The following is a 27199-nucleotide window of genomic DNA, read 5'->3' on the forward strand; positions in this document are numbered from 1 at the left end:
TTGCTGGTATTTTAGTTTGTTTGGCAAATGCGTTTATGCCCTTGGTACTAATATGCATGAATGCTTATAATACCCTAATCATAAAATAGCATAAAAAACCTGATCATATAAAGGCCCTAATAGACATAGAGCCTTTTTGGGGGTGAAGGAGTCCTATTAGAAAACATAAGAAAATTTATTCTAAAGGTGGTTATTGGGTTGACGTTTGCTTGCTGTGTTTTGCTTGCTGTGTTTTTGCTTTTAATGTGCTAAGTTTGTGCTGTGGAAACCATTGTTAATATAGTTATAGATCTAGAAAAACAAGAGCTTAGCCCTAGTGTGGTAACAATGAAATGGTTGTTAATTATTAGCCAGGAGTGCTAGGCAGGGGCTGCCTCACCAAAGTCGCAGAGTCAGTGTGGGGTAAACTTCTTAGAAAAACTCAACTGACAACTTCTGCAGAAGGATTAATTTTTGTGTTAACAAGGTTATACTTCTACTCTGTACTGTTGCCCCATGAGACTGCTACCTTTCAGTTAAGGTCACCACAGAAACGGAAAATAGGTTTACATTCACCTGACCTGCATAAAATGTTAATGGGCCCCAAGGCCAGAAGAAAATGTGCTAAGATTTACTATAGAATTAGAAAGCAGAAAACATCCTGCTCTTCCTAAAAAACAAACTGATGTAATACTAATCCTGTGTAAGCATGAGTAAGCATCTTGTACCTTGGAAACGTTCTGAGTGAGGGTATAAGAACTGTTGTCAAAAAGTAAAACACAGACTTGGCCCTATCAAGGCTGGTCTCTCGTGTCTTCTCTCGCCGACGCCGTTCATCCCGAAGGTACCCCCTGGATCCTGCTGGGGCTGGACCCCGGCAAATCTCCACACTGTTCTCCATAGTGGCTGTAGGAGTTTGCATTCCCACCAACAGTGTAAGAGGGTTCCCTTTTCTCCACATTCTCTCCAGCATTTCTTGCTTGTAGACTTTTTGATGGCAGCCATTCTGACTGGCATGAGATGATAACCTCATTGCGGTTTTGATTTGCATTTCTCTGGTAATGAGTGATGTTGAGCATCTTTTCATTTGTTTGTTAGCCATCTTTATGTCTTCTTTGGAGAAATGTCTGTTTAGTTTTTTGGCCCATTTTTTGATTGGGTCATTTATTTTTCTGGAATTGAGCTGCATGAGCTGCTTGTATATTTTTGAGATTAATTCTTTGTCAGTTGTTTCATTTGCTATTATTTTCTCCCATCCTGAAGGCAGTCTTTTCACCTTGTTTATAGTTTCCTTCATTGTGTAAAAGCTTTTAAGTTTAATTAGGTCTCATTTGCTTATTTTTGCTTTTATTTCCATTACTCTGGGAGGTGGGTCATAGAGGATCTTGCTGTGATTTATGTCAGAGAGTGTTCTGCCTATGTTTTCCTCTAGAAGTTTTATAGTTTCTGGTCTTACATTTAGATCTATAATCCATTTTGAGTTTATTTTTGTGCATGGTGTTAGAAAGTGTTCCAGTTTCATTCTTTTACAGGTAGTTGACCAGTTTTCCCAGCACCACTTGCTAAAGAGATTGTCTATTCTCCATTGTATATTTTTGCCTCCTTTGTCAAAGATAAGGTGTCCATAGGTGCTTGGATTCATCTCTGGGCTTTCTACTTTGCTCTATTGATCTATATTTCTATCTTTGTGCCACTACCATACTGTCTTGATGACTGTAGCTTTGTAGTGTTGTCTGAAGTCAGGCAGATTGATTCCTCCCATTCCATTCTTCTTTCTCAAGATTGCTTTGGCTATTCAAGTTTTTTTTATGTTTCCACACAAATTATGGAAATTATTTGTTCTAGTTCTGTGAAAAATACCATTGGTATCTTGATAGGAATTGCACTGAATCTATAGATTGCTTTGGGTATTTTCACCATATTGGCTCTTCCAATCCATGAACATGGTATTTTCTCAATCTATTTGTGTCATCTTTGATTTCTTTCATCAGTGTTTTACAGTTTCTATATCTCATAGAACACTTCTGACATGAAATGTGTGGGTGTTTTTATCATACCAACATCTAATTCTCCAACTCTCCAAATACCAACTCAGTTACCTAAATGTGGGCTTCTCTGGTGGCTCAGTGATAAAGAATCCACCTGCCAATGCAGAAAACTCAGGTTAGATCCCTGCGTCAGGAAGATCCCTGGGTCAGGAAGATCCCCCAAAGAAGGAAATGGCAACCCACTCCAGTATTCTTGCCTGGAAAATCCCATGGACAGAGAAACCTGGTGGGCTACAATCCATGGGGTTGCAAAAGAGTCAAACACAACTTAATGACTAAACAACATCTAGTTCATTTCTTTTTCATTGCTATTTAGTACTCCATTGTTCCAACAGATCACAGTTTACTTAACAATTTTCTAACTGATGGACTTGCAGGTTGTATTCTGATTTTTACTACAGCAATGCTGCTGTAAAGAGTCCCTGTGTGCACATACTGGAGTTTTTCCAAAGTATATTCTTAGGAATGGAGTTGTGTAGTGAGGCATGCATCAACTAACAACTATTGCCAAATTGCTCTCCAAAGTGGTTTCACCAACTTGACTTCCAATCAGAAGGGTATAAAAGTTCTAATTTCCCCATACCTTTACCAATACTTGGCTCGTCAGACTCTTAAATATTAATCAATTTCAGAGATGTGAAATGGTATTGCACTGCAGTTTTAATCTGCATTTCCTCTATTAGTACTGAGGTTGTACATCTTTTCATATGTTCATTGATCATTTGGATTTTCTTTCCTGAGAATTGCCTATTCATATTTTTGCACATTTTTCTACCAGATTCATTTTATTTATTTTGATTTGTAAGAGTTCTTTGCATAGTCCAGATACCTTTGTCAGTTAAGCACTGGAAATAATTGTATTTTCAATCTTTTTATGGTTTTTTGGTGATCAGAAGTGGTATTTTTTATTTTAATGAAGTCAAATTCATAAATATTTTCCTTTATAGCTTGTGATTTTGCACCTTGTTTTAAATTTTTGGCTTTACCATGAAATCAAAAAATATTCTGTTATATTTTCTTCCAAAAGTTTTAGCCTTTGGCTTTTCTTACGTATGTCTTAAAGCCACTAGAAGAGATTATTTGATTTGAGGTAAAGAGTCAGTTTTCCCATGTACAGAGGAGCCTGGTGGGCTATGGTCTATAGGGTTGCAAAGAGTTGGACACAACTAGAGCCACTTAGCACACACACAAAGTTTCGATTTTGACTTCTCCATACTGGTAAAATATTGTCCCAGCACCATTTATTGAATATATTTCATCCTTTTCACTACATTTCCACCTCTGTAATCTATAAAGTTTCTATTCACTTGTGGGTTTATTCTGTAACCTCTAAGTCTGTTCCATTGGTGTATATATTTTCCCTGTGCCTGTCTTTATTTTTACAGTTTTATGCAATCTACTCCAATCTTTCTTTTTTTTTTTTTTTACTCCAATCTTTCACTACTACTTCCTCCAAAGTAACTTCTTAAAGTCACCATGACCTGTGTTGCCAAATTCAATGATCAATTTTAAATCCTTATTTTACCCAATCTCCACTGCTAAAAAATAATTATTAAAACCATGGCTCACATACAAATATACAATGAACACTTGTCAATGATTTTATTTTACTCATTATTTAATAAGGAAGTGAATAAGATATTACAATCAGTTCAAAGAAGAATTCAATAAAGTCCATGTTTTAAAGCAATAAGGAATGCTATAACAAATTTACAAATAGATGCAGAAATGGTCTATCCAAAGAGTAATTGCATTTCACCATCACCACCAACACAATCAATGCATTCCACAGGAAATAATTCATTTCTATGGACAAGGATTATTGCATTATTATTAGTTTTTGACAACTTACAAAGTTATAAAATAGCTCAAAGACTATGAAATATGAAGATAATCCTAAGAAAGGGTATTAAACAGATACTCTTTTTTTTTTTAAAGAGGGCATTTCAAAATCTTCCAGAATGTTTACTAGCACCACAATATCATATTGTCCTTCTTGAAACATCTTCCTTTGCTTCTATGCCATCCTAACCTCTTGTTTTCCTCTTCCAACTTTCTCTAAGTATTGGAGAACCCCAGGACCCTGAGCTCTCTTGTCTCTTTTTACACTTTCCCTAATAGCATCATGTTGTCAAAGAGCTGGTAAGCTACAGTCCAGAGGCCAAATCTGGCCTGCCACCTGCTTCTACAAATGAAGTTTTATTGGAACATAGTCACGTTCATTCATTCAGATTGTCTATAACTGCTTTCAAACTACAGTGGCTGACCTAAATAGGTGTGACAGACCGGCCCACAAAGCCTAAAATATTTACTATCTGGCCCTTTATAGAAAAAAGTTTGCATGGGTTTGCAAGCCAATGATCTAGTCTTCTGGCTTTCAAAACTTAATACTAATGACTCCCAAATGTATATGTCCAAGCTGACCTCACCCCAGCACCCCACTTTCTGGCCAAATCAATGAATCTTCAGGACACAGCTCAGCTGCTGCTCGATGTTGGATTCCTGATGACAATAAAATGAAGCTCCAAGTCCTTTCTTTAGTATCCAGCCATTGGTGACCATTTATCTATATATCATAATTTTATAAACATATTTTAAAATAAACTTTAAGTTGACTAAACATTTAAAACTAATTTTAATATGCTTGTTTTAAATATATTACATGTATTAAGCAGAAGTTAGTGCTGGAAACAGAAACCTCTCTAGGTAGTTCAAGAAGAGAGGGATACAATAAAAGGGACAGTATACTTTCAATATTGTTGGAGGGGCTGGAGAAGTCAGGGGCCACAACCTGAATATTTGTTTCAAGGTCACACCACCATAGTTGCAGCCCAGAGATCAGGAAGTTGCTGCAGCTGCAAGCACTGTAAGCTGTACCCACAGCAGCACAACTGCCTTGTGCCCACTTACAAGAGGATGACGGAAGGGGGAACGCTGCACAATTTCAAAAGATACTAGAGCCTGTGGCACTGGCTATCTCACCTGATATCCACTGAGAGAAGACAAGTAAGAGATGGCAGGGGTTAGTCTAAGGAACAAAAATAATTCTGGTTTCTGCTCACCCTGATTACCTTCACTGCTCTTAGGATACTCTTTCTTAGAAGGGGCTTTTATTTCCTGACCACCATTTCCCTCTTCCTTCCCCCCACCTCTATCCCAGCTTGCTTGTTCCAATTCTCTTTAATTTCCTCAAGCAACTGCTATTGGTCATTTTCGGTAGAAGCCTGGGAGAAGTTTTAAGGGAGCGGCTATTTGTAAGACTGATCCTTCATTTAGTAAATATGTGTTTTACTTGTCTCTGCTCTGTGTGTGGAGGCAATATGAGTAGAAGGTATGATCCCTTACATAAAAATTTGATATGTAGATATAGAAATAGATATATATGCTATATGCCAGACACTATGCTAAGAACTTAATGTTGGTTATCTCATTTGCTTCTCATATCTAAGATCAAAGTTGTTCTCATCCTCATACTCAGGTAAGAAAAATGTGACTCCCAGAGAATAAGCAATCTGTTTAAGGTTGCTCAAGCTTGAGAGTTGCAGAGCCAGGTTCCAACATAGCCCAGTTCTTACTCTAAAGCTACTGCTCATGACCACAACACTGGCACTACTTGTTAAAAAAAAAAAAAAGTGTGGCTTTTGCAGAGTTACTGTTGAAATGACTGGAGTGGAAATCTGGTGACTTCAAACCACCAGTCCTTGAATCTCCATAAGAAATGCCCAAAAGTTACTAGGCAGTAAGCTCCAGAAGACACCCATTTGCCCCCTGTTAAAGTCTTTAAAACTCAAAGGAGGAAGTAATTTCTTCTGAGTGGGGTAACCTCAAAGGCTTCCAGAAGGATCTGACATCTGATTTCAAATTTGAAGGATAAGGAAATATAGCCAGGCAGAGTTGGACCAGGCTCGGTTCAGTTCAATTCAGTCACTCAGTCGTGTCCGACTCTTTGCAACCCCATGAACTGCAGCACGCCAGGCCTCCCTGTCCATCACCAACCCCTGGAATTTACCCAAACTCATGTCCATTGAGTTGGTGATGCCATCCAACCATCTCATCCTCTGTCGTCCCCTTCTCCTCCTGCCCTCAACCTTTCCCAGCATCAGGGTCTTTTCAAATGAGTCAGTTCTTCGCATCAGGTGGCCAAAGTATTGGAGTTTCAGCTTCAACATCAGTCCTTCCAATGAACACCCAGGACTGATCTCCTTTAGGATGGACTGGTTGGATCTCCTTGCAGTCCACAGGACTCTCAAGAGTCTTCTCCAACACCACAGTTCAAAAGCAACAATTTTTTGGTGCTCAGCTTTCTTTATAGTCCAACTCTCACATCTATACACGACTACGGAAAAACCATAGCCTTGACTAGACGACCTTTGTGGACAAAGTAATGTGTCTGCTTTTTAATATGCTGTCTAGGTTGGTCATAACTCTCCTTCCGAGGAGTAAGCGTCTTTTAATTTCATGGCTGCAATCACCATCTGCAGTGAATTTGGAGCCCAGAAAAATAAAGTCTGACACTGTTTCCACTGTTTCCCCATCTATTTGCCATGCAGTGACGGGACCGGATGCCATGATCTTAGTTTTCTGAATGCTGAGCTTTAAGCCAACTTTTTCACTCCCCTCTTTCACTTTCATCAAGAGGCTCTTTAGTTCTTCTGCACTTTCTGCCATAAGGGTGGTGCCATCTGCATGTCTGAAGTGAAGAAAACAACCTGAGTAAAGATCCAGGTGTAAAAAGATAAGACCCGTGTGAGGTCCTAATTGCAGCACAGCAGCAGATGGGATGGCAGAAGTGTATTATGCTCAGCCTGGTGCCTGGCACACAGAAACACTGTGCATGTCTTCCTGAAGGGTTTTAGAAGACACCATTAAAGGCCTGGTTGAAAATACCTCCACATTAAGAACTGTGAGACCTCCAGTAAGTCATATCTCTTTGGTGCCACTGCCCTCATCAAATTGCTTGAAAGTGACAGGGCTGTGGTGAGGGTTAAATGGGTTAAGGGTTAAATTAGAGCTCTGTAAAGGGCTCTAATCAACATTTCAGTTGCAAATAACATCACACCTGACTCAAACAAGCTTAAGTAAGGAAGGGACTTTTTGACTCGTTATGGGAAAAGTCCGGATATAGAACTAGCTGCCAGTGTGGTGGGATCCAGAGGGACAAACAATATCATCAGGCCTACCCCCCCCCCCCGCCCCGCCCCGCCTCTCTCATTCTTTATCTCTTCTCTTTTCTGCTTTTCTGTGTAGATTTAGCCCCAGAAGAAAGAAACCCACTCTATCCCGCACCTAAAAGTCAAACTTCCTACAGCTGGGCTTGGAGATGGGGGTGGGGTGGGGGTGGGGGAGGGGGGGGGGGCGGGCAGTGAGTAGAATGTTCTGATTGGTTGGCCTATTAGGGGTAGGGAATTTTCTGATTGGCTGGCCTATGATGGAAGAATGCTCTGATTGGCTGGACTGCATCACATGTTCAGCCCCCTCAATGGCTACCCGACAGGATCTCACAAATGCGGGGGTCATAACGCCTTACCTGGAAAGGGATTCCAACAGGACAAATAACATTTAGAAGCTTTTAACAGAGCGCCTGCCCCTTGGTAAGTGTTTACTAAAAGCTAATGCTATGAAGATAGGCCAAAAAGGACAAGTTAGAGGGCTACACGCCTGAGGCCTTGAATTCTAGGCTAAAACTTTTGAGCTTTAGTTAAAGGGCAGTGGTGAGCCACTGAAGGCTCTGTCCAGTGTGGTGAACAAAATGTTTTAGGAAGATTGGTCTGATAGTGGGAGTGTGACAGAGGGTAGAGAATTTGTTGGTAGGAAGGTCAGCCGGGAAGCTGATACATTCTGAGTTCAGTGTTGAGGATCCAGGTTAAAGATATGATAGTAGGAACAGAATGAAGGGAATTCCCACTTAAATGGCAGAGAAGGAAGAATGCCAGGTTTTGACTGCCTGGGGAGGTCACATCAATGTCAGGAGGTGAGCAGTCCCTGAAGTTATAAGCCTGGGTGACAGGGAAGATGGTAGCCTGGCCACTCAGAGTCCTCTCTTTTCCTCCTTCCTCTTTTTTGCCTTCACTCTCCCTCCCCTCTCTCTTTCCGAAGCTATGTAATTTTCTCTTATCCTAGACAGCACAGTCTTTCTTGGGTGCATTTCACTTGCACACCCACCAAGGACTCTTTCTGGAGTAGCTTTAAAAGTACTGATTTATAAACAATTGCAACGTGTTAAAGATTCAGGTGAATGCAGTGTTCCCCTCTTACCACAAAAGCAAGCAAGCAAACAAACAGAGCATTTGTAGAACTTGCAGAAGATTTGGAATAACCTTTGTCTCTTTTAAGAGTGTGAAATGAATTCGAGTTTTGACCAGGAACCCTGAGTATTTTATCTGTGTTAGAAATGTAAAGAATGTAGCAGAAGATGGATTTTACTCAAGGAGGTGCAAGAGGTCTCTCTGCGTGTGTTTGTGTTTCCAGGTCTGTAAGTGAGCTGGAGAACCAGACACCTTGGAGGCAGTTGTATGTCAGCGTGATGCTAACCAAAGTGGTCAAAACTTGTTTTTTGAAGCAAGTGTGAGGAAGGGAAAAAAGATACTTCTTAGTTCTGCTTCTAAAGTATGTTTCTTGTGAGACTGGGATGTTAAGGGGAGGGTTGCACAATGAGGTGTCTCAAAACCATCAGGTAGCAACCTGTTCCAGAAGCCCTCACCCAAAGCTCCAGCTGGTCCAGGCGGTAGCCATGATGGATTTCTTTTTTGATCAATGATGAAAACTGGTTCTTGTCTTTCACTTGTTATCTGGGTGTGTTACTGAGTCTTGTGAGAACGTCAAGAGGGCTTCCAATCCCCTACACCATAATCTGGAAAGTAAAACTAAGTATAAAGGCCACTGAAAAAGTTATGGCATGGTCTGTTACTTGTCTGTGACTTTCCATCTTCTTTCATAATATAGCCCTTTAAATAAAGGACCACATAGGGATGGAAGAGGGGGCTTCCCTGGTGGCTCAGATGGTAAAGAATCTGCCTGCTATGTGGGAGATCTGGGTTTGATCCCTGTGTTCGGAAGATCACCTGGAGAAGGGAATTGCAACCCACTCCAGTATTCTTACCTGGAGAATCCCACATGGACAGAGGAGCCTGGCGGACTACAGTCCATGGGGTAGCAAAGAGTCGGACACGACTGAGCAACTAAGCACAGTGATGGCAGAGGAGTTAGAAGGAGCCTATGACCCTCAACAATCTGGCACAGACCTGAACAGGGGGATGACAAATGATGTTATCCAAAAGAGGTTGAAAGGCCCTTCTGCCCCACAGTTTCCCCCGCCTTTCTGCAGCAGAAAACTGACAGAGAACCTTGTGTTCCACTTTAAGTGCAAGTCTTTTCACCTGAGAGCACTGGCGCAACCTTTCTTTATACCAAACACCTGCTCATCCTTCCTAGTTCAGCTTCAGTGATATACCTCTTCTGTGACGCTTTTGCTGATCCCCGCTCCCAACTCTTCATCCTCCTCTCCCTCTCCTTTTCTCTCTCTCCCTCTCTCTCTCTCTAGCAGGGAGCTGACGATGTGGCTAAGTATTTGTCTTCTCTAATGGCTGCAGACCCCAACAGGCAGGAGCCTCATCTTTCAGTTTTGAATCCCAGCACCATACTGTGTAGTATGGCTCAAAAGATGGAGGAATAAGTATGATACAGTGGAAAGGTCACTGAACCTGGAGTTAAATGATCATGCGAAACAGAATCCTTGGCTGGTGATCTTGGACAAGAGATTCACCTCTTTCGAGCCTCAGTTTCATTATCTGACAAGTGAGAAAAGCAACCCCCCTCCCCTTTCCCACATATCCCAGTTTTTCCATGGAATAAATGAAATAAGGTATTTAGCAGAGCCCTGTAGGAAGAAAGTCCGAGGACACACTGGTCCAGCTCACTCATTTTACAGATGATTAAACTGATCCTTAGAAGTTTCTTTTTTACTAAAATTTATTATCCTTAGTCCCATTCCTGTAGGAACTTGCTCTTGAAATCTGAGCTGGAGGTAGGAGCCTAATACATTCATTTTTTTAGGTGTTAGTAGTGGTTATTCAGAATGTAGACACACGTCCCTTAGAAATACTTGCACTGCTCTTAAGAGGTTTACAGTAGTAGAATTTATTTCAGGTCTTTGGACAGAGTACTAAAGAGGTATTTTGGATGGGACAGTTTCCAAGTCTTTTCCAATCTGCATGATATAAATAGCTGTCTCTGTATACTATGTATTGCACTGATCATTGGAGAAAAACTACATGAATGTTGATCTCCCTCAAGTGTCCCATTCCCCGAAGTCTGGAGAACTCATCTTTTTAAAACACAAAAACTAGAAATGTCAGATCCTTGAAGCTGCAAAAGCAGTATCATCTTCAAAGAGATTAAAAATAATCATGACGTATTGTAAAGAATCTTTAAATAGAAGTAAGGAAATCTGAGGCCCAGGTCTAACCCTCACAAGTTATGTGAACTTGGTTAACTCAGGCTTCTTGAGCATTCCCCCTCTCCAATATTTTAAGACTATTTAGTGTATATGTGCCTGTGTATACATAGATCAAAATTCAAAAGGTATTATGATACTATAGGAAATATATGTTTGGTCTTTGTGTCCTTCTCCACGCCCTCTTGGCACAGAGCTCCTAAAACCCTTGGAATTTTCTGTGTGACAGAGAGTGTCTTTTGTTATTCGTTACAAGCCCCTTTCAACCATAATCGAGTTTGTGCTCATTAGGTGACTCTTCATGGACCTCTGGATAGCTTCAGGATCAGGAGTGGCCTCCAAAAAGACCAAGCCTTGATTAGAGGGTTGGAACTTCACTCCCACCCCACCCCCTCCGCCTCTGCAGAGGGTTGAGGAGATGGGCTAGAGATGAAGTTCAATCACCAATGGCCAGTGATTTGATCAATCATACCCTTACAATGAAATCACCATAAAAATCCCTAAACAAAAAAAAAAAAAAAAAAAAATCCCTAAACAGGGCTTGGAGAGCTTCCAGGTTGGTGAACACATCCATGTGCTGGGAGGATGTGCTGTGTGCTCAGTTGTGTCTGACTCTTTGGGACCCCATGGACTGTAGCCCACCAGGCTCCCTGTCCACTGAATTTTTCAGGCAAGAATACTGGAGTGAGTTGCCATTTCCTCCTCCAGAGGATCTTCCCGATTCAGGGACTGAAACCGTGTCTCCTACATCTCCTGCATTGCAGGAGGGTTCTTTACCATTGAGCCACCTGGCACCCGGAGCTTCCCAGGTGGCTTTCCCGGTGACACTAGTGGTAAAGAACCTGCCTGCCACTGCAGGAGATGTAAGAACTGTGAGTTCGATCCCTGGGTCAGAAAGATCTTCTGGAGGAGAGCATGGCAACCCACTCGAGTACACTTGCCTGGAGAATCCCATGGATAGAGGAGCCTGGCAGGCTACAGTCCGTAGAGTCACAAAGAGTTGGATATGACTGAAGTGACTAAGCACGCACACAAGCACCTAGCACCCCAACTCCATGGGGATAGATGCTTTTGCACTCAGGACCTTTCTGGACCTCATTAGGCTGTTCATTTGCATTTTTTATACTAAGCTAGTAAATGTTTTCCTGAGTTCTGTGAGCCATTTTAGCAAACTGTTGTACCCAGGGAGGGGGTCATGGGAACCCCTGATTTATAGCTGGTTGGCCAGAAGTACTAAGTGGCCCGGGACTTGTGATTGGCATCCGTAAGTCAGGGCAGCTTTGTGGAACTGAGCCCTTGAACTTGTGGGATCTGATGCTAACTCCAGGTAAATATTAATAGTATCAGAATTGAATGGAATTGTTGGACACCCAGGTGGTGTTGGAGAATTACAGAGGTATAAAGAACAAACAGTGAAAAATCACCTTTATAGTCCTATTCTGTAGCTCTTGTTTCCCTCTTTGGGCCCAGAGACAACTATTATCAATTACTTAATTGTAATTATTATCAAATACTGAATTGTATCCCCCCAAATTCATATGTTGAAGCCTTAATTACCTCCATCTCAATGTAACAGTATTTACAGATAGAGCCCTTGGGAGATAATTAGGTTTTGATGAGATCAGGAAAGTAGAGCCCCCCCGTATTGGATTTAGTGTCCTTATACAAAGACACACCAGAGAGCTTCTCCTCTCTCAGCCTTGTGAGCCTGCAGGGAGAAGAGAGCCATCTATAGTCAGGAAGAGAGTCCCTCCAGAACCTGGCTACCAACACCCTGATCCCCACTTTCAGCCTCCAGAACAGTGAGAAAATTCATTTCTCTTATTTAAGCCATCTAGGCTATGGCATTGGAGAAGGCAATGGCACCCCACTCCAGTACTCTTGCCTGGAAAATCCCATGGACGGAGGAGCCTGGTAGGCTGCAGTCCATGGGGTCGCTAAGAGTTGGGCACAACTGAGCAAATTCACTTTCATTTTTCACTTTCATGCATTGGAGAAGGAAATGGCAACCCACTCCAGTGTTCTTGCCTGGAGAATCCCAGGGACGAGGAAGCCTGGTGGGCTGCCATCTGTGGGGTCGCACAGAGTCGGACACGACTGAAGCGACTTAGTAGCAGCAGCAGCAGCAGGCTATGGCATCTAGTCTAGTCATAAGATACTGAGAATCCACTCAAATATTTTATGCATAAACAATCAACAATAAATATATTTCTATTAGTTCCCTTACTTTTTTCACACAAATGGTTCTGTACTTTGCCATACTGTATCTTGAAGAATAATCCAAGTCACTACATTTCTTTTTTTCAATAGTTGCTTGACATGTTTTTCTGTTACATGACTATACCATCATTCATTTAACCAAACTTCGATTGCTGAACAGTTAGATTGTTTCCTGTCTTTCATAATTACAAATTATGCCGCAGTGAATCATTCGCACATATGAGAGCTATTTGTTGGCTAAATTCCTAGAAATGATTACGAGGTGGAAGTACATTCATATCTATAATCTTGATAGACATTGCCAAATTGCCCTTCATAGTCATTGTGCCAATTTACACTCCGTTCAGTATGTGTAATAATGCTTATTACACAGTATGTTAGCAAATTTATGAGATTGGCCAAATTGACCTATAAAATTTTAGTTATTTACAGGTTTTCTTCTTTTTTTGAATTTTCTTATGCATGAAATTGAGTAACTTTTCATATATTTAAGAATCTTTGATGTTTTCCTTCAACAATTCACATTCTGTTTTAGGTATTTAGGTAGGTAGTTTTCTTATTGTTTTGTAGGAGCTCTTTATTACAACAGGAAAATAAAACCTTTATGTGTGATAAGAATTGCAAATTCTGCCTCCCCCTACCCAGTTGATTTGTATTTTGACTTACGGTGAATTTTGTCATACTGAACTTTTTGACTTTTATATAGTCCAATTTATCAAATGTTTTTCAAACCTTCTAAGTTTCATATCATACTTAGAAAATTCCCCTACTCCAAGATGAAAATATCTCCATACTTTTTTCTACTTCTCTTTACTTCTTATAGTTAAGTCGTTGACACACCTGAATTTTATTTGGTGTAAGACATGAAGTATGGATCCAACTTAGTGTATTTCCAGAGTTACTGAATTTATCCCAATGCCATTGACTGAATAATTTATTTTTTTCTCCTCTTATTTGAACTGCACCTTTATCCTATACCAGAACAATAGTAAATGTCATATGCAAAGTCATACATGAGCTGTGAAGTCGATTCTGGGACTTTAGACTGTTCCACTGAGCTGCCTATCATATGCCAACACTGCACTGTGTAAATTGTTATTACTTTATAATATTTTAATAACGGGGTTGGTTTTCCTCTTCTGTTTTACAGTTATCTTGGCTATTCTTATCCATTTATTTTTCATATTAACTTGAGAATCATCTTAATTGGTCTCAAAAAAATTCCTTAAAGGTATTTTTACTGAGATTGCTACAAAGTAAGGAAAGTTGACATGACCCCAGTGTTGATCTTTTTTACTCAAAAGCAGAACATGCCTTTTCATTTGTCCACATTCTCTTTTGTATCCCTCAGTGGTGTGTTGTTTTTCTTTAATTAGAAAAAAATTTTTATTTTAATTTACTTTTTCAGTTACAATACAAATAAGGTCTCCTGTTACATCCTTTAATTGATTATTGTTATTTAAAAGATTGTTTAGTTCTGTTGGGTGTTTTTGTTTTTTATCAAGCCAAATTACTTCCCATATTGTTTGACATCATTTTTCATGTGACTTTCTTAAACTTTCTTGGTATAAAATTACCTCATCTGCAGGTAGTGAATGTTAGCTCTTCTATTTAAAAATAGATATACCTCTAGTTTCTCTCTTTTATCTGATTGAATTAGTACCTGAAAAATAATGTTAAATAATTGCAGTGTCACTAGACATCCTTGCTTTGTTTCTGATATTAATGGAAATGTGTATTCTTTCTCTATTAAGCTCACTACTGGCTTTTAGACTGAGACAGCTGTATTAAGCCATTTTAAGAAAATGTCCACCTATTGCTAGTTTATGGTGTCTTTGAAAATTTTTATTTATTTATTTTTGGTTGCACTGGGTCATCATTGCTGCTCTCAGGCTTTCTCTAGTTGTGGCAAGCAGGGACTCTTTGTTGCGTGCAGGAGCTTCTCACTGGCCGCTTCTCTTGTTTCAGAGCAGAGGTTCTAGGCGCGCAGACTTCAGTACTTGCGGCATGTGGGCTCAGTAGTTGTGGCATGCGGGCTTAGTTGCCCCGAGGGATGTGGAATCTTCCCTGTCCAGGGATGGAATCGTGTGTCCCCTGCCTTGGCAGGTGGATTCTAATCCAGTGTACCACCAGGGAAGTCCTAGTTTACTGTATCTTTATCAAGAAGGGATATTGAATTTTCTCAAATGCCTTCTCAGTACCTATTAAAAGATATTAATTTTCTCCTTAGATTCCCAAATATTGAATAATCTTTGCACTCCTGGAATTCTTAAATGTTAATGTTATTACTCTTTTAATGTGCTACTGAAATACATTTGCTAATACTCATTTGTATTGTTGTACTGATATTCATAAGTGAGATTGATCTGTAGTTACCCTGTGCAGTAATTGTTGCATATTTTTATCAGTGTTAGCTTAGCTTAATTTAAATAGTTTGGATACTTTATTTCCTTTCTATAGTCTAGAACAATTTAAATAGCATTAGATTCATCTGAAAGATTCATCTGAATCTTTCATAAAATTCCTCTTTTTGCTTTAATTCCTTGCTTTATCAACTTTTTCAGTTAATTAACCATCTCTTGGTCATAATTGCCTCAGATAAAAAATGCTTTTATTATTTCTAAGTTTTGTATATATACATTACTCTCATAAACACAAGGATATTAAAATTAAAATGAGGAAATAACCATAGAAATGTACAGTTGTCTATAGGCAAAATTTTTCAATATAGTGTTACTTATAGAGGCAAAAGAGGAAGCAACTTAAAGGCTAAATGTTCACAGGGAACTAGTTAAATTATGGTGTTTTCTGTATAATAAAATACTTTGCAGCTAGTTGATTTGCAATATTGTATTAGTTTCAGATGTACAACATAGTGATTCAGTAGGGGTCTTTTGCAGATTATATTCTAGGTGGTGCTAGTGGTAAAGAACCCACTTGCCAGTGCGGGAGACCTAAGAGACTCTGGTTCAATCCCTAGGTCAGAAAGATCCCCTGGAGGAGGAAATGGCAACCCATTCCAGTATTCTTGCCTGGAGAATCCCATGGACAGAGGGGCCTGGCGGGCTAAAATCCGTAGGGTTGCAAAGAATTGGACATGACTGAAACAACTTACCATGCACACACATAGGTTATTACAAGATATTGAGTATAATTCTCTGTGCTATACAGTAAATCCTTATTGCTTGTCTATTTTATGTATACTAGTTTGTATCTGTTAACCCCATGCTCCTAATTTATCCCTCCCCCCCACCTTTGGTAACCATAGGTTTATTCTCCACATCTGTGAGTCTGTTTCTATTTATATAGATTCATTTGTATTATTTTTATATGCTGCATATAAGTGATATCTTATGATATTTGTCTTTCTCTGACTTCCTTCACTTTGCATGATAATCTCTAGGTCCATACATGTTGCTGCAAATGGCAATATTTCATTATTTTTTATGGCTGAGTAATATTCCACTGTACATGAATACTGCATTTATTAAGCCTATTGTCTATTGATAGGCACTTGGGTTGTTTCCATGTCTTGGCTGCTATGAACATTGGGGTGCATGTATCTTTTTGAATTAGTGTTTTTGTTCTTCCCAGATATATACCCAGGAGTGTAATTGCCGGATCATATGGCAGCTCTATTTTTTTTTTTAATTTATTTTTTTTTGTCATACATTGATATGAATCAGCCATAGATATATTTTTAAGGAACCTCCATGTTGCTTTCCATAGTGACTGTACCACTCTACATCCCCACCAACAGTATAGGAAGCCTTCCTTTCCTCTGCACCCTCTCCAGCATTTATTATTTGTAGACTTCTTGATGATGGCAATTCTGACAGAAGTGAAGTGATAACTCATTGTGGTTTTGATTTGCATTTCTCTAATAATTAGTGATGTTGAACACGTTTTCATGTGCCTGTTGACCATCTGTATGTTTTCTTTGGAGAAATGTCTGTTTAAGTCTTCTGCCCATTTTTGATAGAGTTGTTTGTTTTTGTTGTTGAGTTGTATGAGCTGTTTATATATTTTGGAAATTAATCTTTTGTTGGTCTCATCATTTGTAAATATTTTCTCCCATTCTGTAGGTTGTCTTTTCATTTTGTTTATGGTTTCCTTTGCTGTATAAAAGCTTGTAAGTTTGATTAGGTCCTTTTTGTTTCTTTTTCTTTTATCTCTCTTGCCTTGGGAAACTAATCAAGGAAAATGTTGCTATGGTTTATGTCTAAGAATGTTTTGTGTTCTCTTTTGGGATTTTTATGGTGTTATGTCTTATATTTAAGTTTTTAAGCCATTTTGTGTTTATTTTTATATGTGATGTGAGGCGGTGTTCTAATTTCATCGATTTACATGAAGTTTTTCAGATTTTCCACTTGTTGAAGAAATTGTCTTTTCTCCATTGTATATTCTTGCATCCTTTGTTGTAGATTAATTGACCATAGGTTCATGGATTTATTTCTGGGCTCCCTCTTCTGTTCCATTGATCTATATTTCTGTTTTTGTGCCAATACCATGCTGTTTTGGTTACTGTAGCCTTATAGTGTAGTCTGAAGTTCAGCTTTGTTCTTTTTTCTCAGGATAAGACTCTTTTTTTCATATGTTCCTGATTGTTGGAATCTTTTACACTAGGAAATCATTACTTATATTGTATATTAATACTATGTAATATTAGTATATCATCTTAAAATTAAAATGATGATGTAATTATGTATTTATTAACATGGAAAGATGTTCACAGTAGATGGTGATGCATGTTTCAGAGCAGTATGATCACATTTTTGTAATCTGTCTTTCTGAAGTAGTGGATTTGGAAGTGGTTTTCTTGGGTTAATTTTGGATGTTTTCAACTTTTTGTTTACATTTATTTTTCCAATTTTTCTAGGATACTTAGGGATTATTTAGGTGAATGACTGGGAAGATAAATAGATGGATGAAAAACCACATTAGGGGATTAAACAAGAATCTTTTTATAATTAACTGGATGGAAGGTCAGGAATGCTACTTGGCTCTAGTCCACTAAAATTAGAAATCTCCCAGTATAAACCACTGGTGAAAACAAAGTATTGTCTAGTCCCCAATCCATACTTAAGGCAAGTGAGTGGAAATGTGCATCTGCCGTCTGGCTGGGCTGCCTAGTGCTACAGCTTTCCCTCTGGCCTGCGTCGGTGGGGGGCACAGTGCAGGGAGAGAGGAGGTGTTCTTATCGAGACAAGAATATGTAGACCTCATTCTGCTTAATGGCCAGAGACCTTAAATTTTCTCTGCCCTTCAGAGGAAGGGCCAACTAAATGGGTGAATGCTATAAACCATTGGTTCTCTAAGTTTGGTCCCAGTCCAGCAGCATCAGCATTACCTAGAAACCTGTGGGATATTCACATTCTTAGGCCCTAAACTAGCTGAACAGTAAGCATGGGAGTGGGAACCAGTGGTCTGTGTTTAGTAAATCCCCAAGTGGTTCTGAGGCCTTTCAACCACTTCTAGAAATATTCCCAACCAAAATGACTTCTGAGGCAAGGCATTGTAACTGCTGGAAGGAAAGAAAAGTCTCCTCCTTTCTAAGAATCTTGAAAAACATTACCTCTTCCCAGAAAATTCCAAGAAATGTTTAAAGTCAGAACCTTCACAATAAGTTGAAGAAGATTCCTCAGTTTCAGGAAACTATTCCCATTTAGTCAAGACTTTAACATTTGTCTGAAAATTTAGAGAGTTGGATCCTAGAATAACAGAATGTCACAACTGCTTAGACCTCAGAGATAATTCTGGAACAATACTCTTGTTTTCATCAATGAAGATGCTATGCTGAGAAAGGTGACTTGGCAAATAGGAAAGTACAAAAGATAAAGGCATGTTTGTTTGTGTTTGTCCCCATAGACCCCAAGAAGCCTAAAACTGTGATATTTAATAATGTACCAAAGTGTCTCTTTTGGAGCTGTGGTGTTGGAGGACTCTTAAGAGTCCCTTGGACAGCAAGGAGATACAATCAGTCCATCCTAAAGGAAGTCAGTCCTGAATATTCATTGAAAGGACCGATGCTAAAGCTGAAACTCCAATACTTTGGCCACCTGATGCGAAGAACTAACTCATTTGAAAAGACCCTGACACTGGGAAAGATTGAAGGCGGGAGGAGAAGGGGATGACAGAGGATGAGATGGTTGGATGGCATCACCGACTCAATGGACATGAGTTTGAATAAACTGTAAGAGTTGGTGATGGACAGGGAGGCCTGGCGTGCTGCAGTCCATGGAGTTGCAAAGAGTTGGACACGACTGAGTGACTGAACCGAATTAAAAGTGTCACTCATAACTGAAAAATGAAGTTCTAGAAGAAGCCACAGGATCTTCTCTCCTCAGAGCAATGACAATGATCTCTAGGCAAAGCTGGCCAAATTCATTTTCACAGACTTTCTCACTGAGGATGAATTTCAGTTAGTGACAAAGCAACATGAATTCCAAATCTCTCCTGGAAAGGCCAGTGTAAACAGTATAATTCAAGTATTTGCTTCCTGAGTAATTTCACATGAACTCTTTCCTAAAATGCATTTTTTTCTAGAGCAACCTCTAAAATAAACATATGCTCTTAAGGATGTAGAAAACATGGTTATATTTAACACTTCTTACATTACTAAGAATCTTACCTCAGGAAAAGTTTCTTACTTTATTTAAAGCTCTGTTTCAACAAATAGATAATAATTATTCAAAATAAGCAAGTCCATGGATAAGGCTTAGGTCATTGTGTTGTGCTATAAACATACTGTATGTCTATATAGTTTAACTATAAACAGAGACATACTATAAACATAGTATGTCTATATAGTTTAACTCCTCCAGCTTAGACTTTTGTGTTTGTTCAAATAAAAAGGAAGTATAATTATTTTGGAATCAGAGCACTGGAAAGAAACATTAGCAAGTCAATATGTTTTTGTTGTTTTTCAGTCATTCAGTCGTGTCCAACTCTTTGCAACCCCATGGACTGCAGCATGCCAGGCTTCCCTGTCCTTCACCATCTCCTGGAGCTTGCTCAAGCTCATGTCCATTGAGTCAGTGATGCCATCCAACCATCTCGTCTTGTCATCCCCTTCTCCTACCTTCAACCTTTCCCAGCATCAATATCTTTTCTAATGTGTCAGCTCTTTGCTTCAGGTGACCTAAGTATTGGAGTTTCAGCATCAATCCTTTCAATGAATATTCAGGATTGATTTCCTTTTGGATTGACAAGTTTGATCTCCTTGCAGTCCAAGGGACTCTCAAGAGTCTTTCCCAACACCACAGTTCAAAAGCATCAGTTCTTTGGCACTCAGATGACAGGATGAAAACCACAATCACAGAAAACTAACCAAACTGATTACATGGATCACAGCCTTGTCTAACTCAGTAAAACTATGAGTCATGCCTTATAGGGCCACCCAAGATGGACAGGTCATGGTGGAGAGTTCTGACAAAGCCTGGTCACTGGCAAAGGGAATGGCAAACCAATGTTTTTACATACAGATTACTTCGCTGATCACTGGAGGTGCAGCCAGACAAGGTCTTAAAACATAGTCCCTGCTTTTAAATAGCTTCATTACCAGTAAAAACATTTATCAGACTCATATAGGCAGAACTGAAAGCCAAGTAAGTTGAAAACAAGGACTTGCCTGGCGACCCAGTGGTTAAGACTCCACCTTCCACTTCAGGGTGTGCGGTTCCATCCCTGGTCAGGGAACTAAGATCCCACATGCTGCTCAGTGCAGCCAGAAATTTTTTTAAAGAAGAAAAAAAGAAAGTTGAAAACAGATGTAAAACTTCAGTGGTTATGTTTTTGTCAATAAATGTCCTTTCACCTTCAATTTAATAAAATTTTTTCTTCTGAAAGCAATCTTCTGCCCTCTCTTCAGCAAGGACAGATTCAAGTTTTGTGAAGCTTGAAGTTTATACAGTTTGCAGAAACCACTTTAGAGGACAAAGGTTACAAATACAAAATTATAATATTCAGAGTAAGAAAAGAAGTCACAATACCTTATAATTTTCAAAAAAGCTGACTAATTTAAAAAAAGAAGCTCATGAAATCTGCAAACTAAACTACTTTTTTTTCCCCTGAATGTTCTGACACCCTCTAAAATCCTTTTCTCCTCATGACATTGTTTATGGGACCAAACCTTATCTGAAGCCAACTACCTCTGGAGTCTTCTGTTATATAACCTGATATTTCTCTTTATTGTTTAAGCTACTTTGAATTATTTGGGACTTAGAATCCTAATTTATACAGAGATATAAGAAAGGCTCATAATAAGCTTTAGGGATAGGTGGACCTCAGCTGAGGATGAAAATCACTCAAGGGTTTTCCCAGCTTGCAAAATATAGAGTGGTTTGTGTGGTCACACAGACATTCCCTCTGTCGACTGAAAAAAAAAAAAAAAATTGCCCAGCCTAAAAGTTGAGAATTGTATTTTATAAGACAGACTCTCTGAGGACTTCAAGCTCAGGAGGTAACCTCTGAAGACAGCTCTGAGGGACTGCTCCAAAGAGGTAAGGAAGGAGCCAGGGTATATAGGAGTTTTTGCAACAAAGACCAAGTAGTCAGTACATCAAAATATTACCGTTAATTAAAGAAAACCAAGATAGCTCAAGTTAATGAATTTAGTATTTTTTTATGTATGGAAAGATGCAAGAGTCTGGGTTCACTGAAATCATTGCTTTGATTGACCCTTTAGCTTTCTAGGCCAGTATCCTGTTCTTTCCCATCCTGAGTGCCTACACGGTGCACCGCTGGGCTGGCTGCGGCGGCCGAGGGCTTGGCAGCAGACAGCAGATTTGCCTCCATCTTCAGCTCCCCCGTGGCTCACTGTCAGAGCCACAGCGGCTGCCTGCGCTGCAACACCCCTTGTTTACTGATACGGCTGGTAACATTTTTACACCTCCATTAGCAGAAGGAACTTAGAGTCACTACTTAATTTCTGGCACTGTGTGGTAAATATAATTGAGCCATAGAAAGATTCGGGAAAATAAAAACATTTGTTACGTCAGAATACAACAAAAAGATTGTTATTGCTTTTAACAAGTGTTTAATAATTAGCCCTTAGTGGGAAAAGGTTTCATGGCCCCTTTGATGTGGTTGCCTAAAATTAATCATTATCTAGTACCGCTTTGTTTACAGTGGAATCAAGAAATAATCTGTGTAAAAATGAAAAAAATGGTAGGGAAAAGCTTAATTAACTAAAAGCTGTGTTTACGTAAAATCCATTAAGAAAGGGCATTCAAAGAAGTAAACAGAAACTGTAGCACGCGATAAGCATTCGGTAATGTAGCTTTGAGGCGTAAATGTGCCATGGGAAAACAATAATAGATCTGAGACAGAAAATTCTGTACGGCTTTCTGTATTGTAGAGAAACAGATGGTCATTTTCAAAGTGTGTGAGGTCAGTGTGGTTCTGTTGGGAATGATAACAGAAGGAAGCCCCCGAAATAGCTGCATTTGGAATGGAATTGCTTTGGAGCAGAATCCAATGCATTGTTTTGTTTTTGCCACCTAAAAAGCCTAAAAGGCCAAGCCCACTAAGCTTTAGCGTATCTTTTACAATTGTGGTTCATTCAGTGATGACCTTCTAGGATTTACCTGGAACCGTAAAAGAGGAAGGAGGCAGGATGACTTTGATCTTGGGGGTGGGTACTGTGTGTAGCAGTTTGAAACAGGTTCTCAGCTCCCTGAGTGGGAAGCAGACCCAGACCGTGACGGTGAGAATGCCAAATTCTAGCTGCTGGTGGCTAGAAGCAGAGCCCTGCCTCTTGTCTTCTCTTAAAAAAAAATTTTTTTTTAGCAAAGAGATGGAACACAGAAACAGATAAAGTGTTTATTAAGAGAAAGATGCATGTGGATAGGCACCTGGGTGGTCTCAGTCACACCTTTGGGGTGACTTAAATCACTTAAACAGAGACAGTTTTCCGGGGTTCCTCCAGCCAATCATCTTGCTCTGTCTGGCTCCGGGTCCATATTTGTTCTGGCTAAGGGCCCTCCCCTGTGTGCATGTTCATCTTTTAGCCAAGATGGATTCCAGTGTGAGGGTGTCTGGGAGGCTAACAAAACATGTGATGGCCTAGTGTCCCCTCCCCTGAGGAACCCTCCTGTGCATATATAGTCTGGGAGGTCTCCCTGACCCCGAGAATGAGAAATAGGTGGCCTCTTTATCTTTTCCCTGTACAGGGCTTACCCCGCTCTGTTCCTGCTAGTTTTGTTATCTTGAAGCGTCCACAGGTGACAAAGTCAAGCTGGTTGTCATGTTCCTGTTATAATCTTTGTCTCAAAGCATAAACAGGAGGCAAATTGTCTAACCTGGAGCTCCTTTGTCTCCTTCCTGAAATTGAGATGCTTACAAAAACAGTTAATGTTTGGGGTGGGTTTTCATTTCAGCAGTTTCTCAAAACACTTTCCCTGGTTGTTGCTGATAATGGAAAAATAGGTTCGGTGGCAGAATCATGACACTGTTGTCGGGGCCTCAGAGAGCACCTCATCCAGGATGCACTTTGCCCATAAATTAAGACACCTGTTGAAGACCACACCAGCAAGTTGATGGCTGCATAACTTAGGTGGAAAGGAGAGTGGCGCCTAAGGAGGAAGTCTGTTCCAAGTTGTAAAATGCATGCCGCCTCCCATCCCCCTGCACATGGACTCGTCAGTTCTCACAGCCTCGCTTCCCTCCACCTGCCCTCACCAGGTACCTGAGACTAGCCCTTTATCCCCCTTCTACACAAGGATAAAAGTGAGACCTGGTCTTACAGAAAAGTGTCTCCATAGGCTGTGTGATCCATAAGGGGTCTGTCTTGACCTCCTGGTCTGGTGCGGGCGCTCCGTCAGTGTTTGTTGAGGAAATGCGTGCCACAGAAGGGAACTGGGTTGCTCAGTAAAGCCACCCCAACCCCTTCCCACTCAGCTGGCCTTAAATTTCTTTCATTTCTAAGACACTATACCCGCCTGCCTGGCCTGGCTGGTAAGCATGATGGCCTTGACTTGCAGATTCCCTTGCTTTAATGGCACAGTTTGACCAGCTGCCCTGCATTGCAGGCAACACTTCTCACTCACCTCTTGGGTGACTGTCTTCAAGCAACCAGCCTCAGTCTCGGCTGACTTTATATTCTTATTGCACTGAGAACAACAGAGGAAAATTAATAGAGAAATTTCACTCCCTGCACCACATATAATCTCTCTCCTTTTATTCATTTATCCCCAAATACTCTGCTTTTCCAACATGTGAAGGACAAACTTTTCTAACTCAGGCAGCCCGGCAATGTGTGTGGGAGGTACGCATCTCCTCTCACCTGCTCAGGAACATCAGTCATACAGTTACCTTTTCTGTCTTCTGCATTCCCTTCTCTACTTGGGATCTCCTGTCTGCTTTTTATAAAAGGTTGTGATATCTTGATTTTAGCATCCTCACTTGGTCTCACATCCCTTCCGGCTAATGTCCCTTTTCTCCCCTGCTCCCTTTCAAGGAAAAATTCCTCCAGGAGTCTTCAGTTCTTCTCCTCCCTTTCTCTCTTGATACCAACCCTGTCAAGCTTTTGCCCACATCAGTGAGGTCCACACTGTCAATCCTGTAGTCAGTTGTAAGTCTTGATATTACTGGATCATTACTAGCAGCATTTATCAAACTGGAAACCAGGTCACCGCCCATCTTGATGACTATTCCCTCTTGGTACCCTTCTCTAGAACTTGTTTCTCTTTTCAATTTCTAATACTGGAATGCTCTAAGAAGAGCCATGAACCTTTTCTCTCTGTGCGCTCGCTCTGTCTTGGTATCTTGGTTTTAGATATCATCCTTATGAATTGCATGACTCACACTGATGACTCACAAGTCAGTATCTCTGGTGCTAAGCTTTTACCTGAACTCCAACTTCTTGACATCTCCACTGGGAAGTCTGATGGACAATCAACCTTAATATTTCCAGAACAGATTTTGTGATATTGATCTTCTCCCTTAAGCTGCTCATCCCCCAGTGATCAGTATCTTAGTGAATGACACCTTTAATCTCTTAGTTGTTTAAGCCCCAAACTTTGGGTTCTTCTTTGACTTTTCTTTTCCTTTCATATTTTATGTCTAAACATCAGCAGGTCATGTTACCTTTACCTCCAAAGTGTACCTCGTTCCAAACACTTGTCAGCACCATTCACCATTCTTGGCGCCGCTGAGCCACTTACCCACTCATCTGGACTATTACAGAGGCCTCCCAACCAGTCTCCCTGCTTTTAGACCCAAGTCTGTGCTCAACACAACAGCCAGTGTGATCTTTTGAAAATATGAGGACTGCTCCCCTCGAGAAACTCTCACAGGAGGACATGGACTAGAAATTCTATTGTTTGTTACAGAGAAAAATTGTAACAGAGAAAAATTGTTACAGAGAAAAATCCAACCTGTCAGTGGGTAAAGTGTGTCATATTCCTACTGTGGAATACTATGCAATAGGAGGGAAGTGAGTTAGATTAATGTGGGAGATGTGGAGAGACCTTGAAAACATTTTGCTATGAGAAAAAAGTGATTTAGGAAAGTACTTAAATAATTTATGGTGCATCTATTCAAGGGAATATTAGGCAGTCATTAATAATGAATAAGTAAAACAATATGTACTAAATAGAAAGAAGTTCAAGATATAATGTGAAAAAGTGAATACGATTCTTTTTGTCTAATATGAATATCTTTTAATAAAAGGTATACATGTATGTGCTCAGTCATATCTGACTCTTTGAGATCCTTTTAGACTGTAGTCGGCTAGACTCCTCTGTCCATGGGATGTTTCAGGCAAGAATACAGGAGTGGGTTGCCATTTCCTCCTCTAGGGGATCTTCCCAACCCAGGGATGAAACCCGCATCTCCTGTGTTTCCTGCATTGCAGGTAAATTCTTTACCATTGAGCCATCAGGGAAGCCCTAATACATATGCTTAAATATATACAGAATATCCACACAATAAACTGATAAATTGGTTTCTCCTGAGAAATAGAACATGTGGTTTAGGTCGGAAAGGAGACATTTATTTTTCGCCTAACATTCTTGGGTGCTGCAAAATTTTGATCATGATTATATGTATGTGTGCATGCACAAAGACACACACATACTTACATATATATGTTTTCTTCTGGCATTTTAAGCTTTGCTGGTTGGTTTGTGTTTTTACTCTTATATATAAAACTTCACTGGAAATTTTTATTGGTATGAAGAATGAGGTTAGGATACTACATTCTTCCAAATGACTGCCAGTTGTCTCAGGCCCATCTACCAGTTAATCCATTTTTTTCTCCACTGATCAAATGCTACCTTTACTATATACATTTCTATTGCTACTATTTTCATTATTTTCCCCATCAGCAAGTTTTTAAAACTCAAGTAAATTACTAGTTCAGAATTTTTTCCTTGGCTTTGTGCTACATGCTTATAAATAAAAATACTGGCCAAGACTAGGGTACATATGTATATATGCTACATCTATGGTGTATTAATTTGTTTTAATAAAAATGTGCCCCAATCTGTGAAGACATTTCAGCATAAATATTGGTCTTTTTCTTAAAAAAGACAAGAGGAGAGATCCTGTTCTTTGATAGTCATCTTATTAATCCTAAGAAACCATGCCTGTCATGCTTCCTCCTGCCTACGTGTGTTCAGCCCAGCTCCGTGGGTGTGTAATTGTGTGTTTAACAAGCACTCACCTGGATTTATATAGTCATTTTGTATGAAACTGCCTCAGAACCAGCATGTGATTAGGATTGCTCATCTCTCATTTAAATGCTGCTGCATAACACTGCCCAGCTGGGAGCTGGGGCTTAGCGTTAACAGGAGCTGCCTTTAAGGGTTGAAAAGGACTTGGGAAAATTCAGGTTTATTGGGTTCTGAGCACTTATTTCTCTTCCTTCCAATATATTCAGAAGGCAAAGTCCTCCTCTATTTCTCCTACTTCTCCAAGTAAGAAAATTCTCCAAGTAAGAATTCCATGGACAGAGGAGCCTGGCGGGCTACAGTCCATGGGGTCACAAAGAGTCGGACACAACTGAGTGACTAACACTTTCACTTTTCTGTTTCTGGTAGTATTGCACACTTGATTCCCTGGATGACTCTCTCCCTATAAAACAGCAAAAAATGCTAGATGAAATTATTTAAATGTTTTATAGTTTATCTCAAATGTATAACAAAATGTTAAATTGGGGGTTTGAGTAAGATGCAAAGATATGATAACTGTCAGGCACACAAAAGTTTTGGGACAGACCAGGATGAAGATGTTCAACCCAGGGGGCCAGGAATCCAACCCACCCTGGAGACATAAAGCAGTCCAGTGACTCTGCACCTGGAACTCCACTGAGTGGGCTGGTGGGAAGGGTGTCTTGGCAAGAATGGCTACTATCTTCTGAAGGTAATGCTACCTTCTCACCACCCTAATAAGAGGAACTTCCAGGAAACCTCTCAGCTTGATATGTGTCCCCTGAAATCGTGAGACATAGGTTAGTGATTCCGGGCTGAGGAAGCTGAAGGCAGAGGCTGTGGCACTT

General features: G+C 40.0%; 1 long non-coding RNA gene across 2 annotated transcripts in view; it reads left to right on the plus strand.

Moving 5' to 3' along the window:
* Positions 1–7508: 7508 nt before the first annotated feature.
* The window catches only part of LOC122422690, a 93320-nt gene continuing 73629 nt past the window's right edge, over positions 7509–27199 (plus strand). The window contains exon 1 of one of the 2 annotated variants that reach the window (XR_006263940.1): positions 7509–7618. This is a non-coding gene — a long non-coding RNA (uncharacterized LOC122422690). Of the gene's footprint in view, positions 7619–21109; positions 21201–27199 lie in introns of those variants that run through there. The other variant, XR_006263941.1, reaches the window with a different exon arrangement.

This window comes from Cervus canadensis, chromosome 20 (assembly GCF_019320065.1).
Source record: "Cervus canadensis isolate Bull #8, Minnesota chromosome 20, ASM1932006v1, whole genome shotgun sequence".
Taxonomy (NCBI): domain Eukaryota; kingdom Metazoa; phylum Chordata; class Mammalia; order Artiodactyla; family Cervidae; genus Cervus; species Cervus canadensis.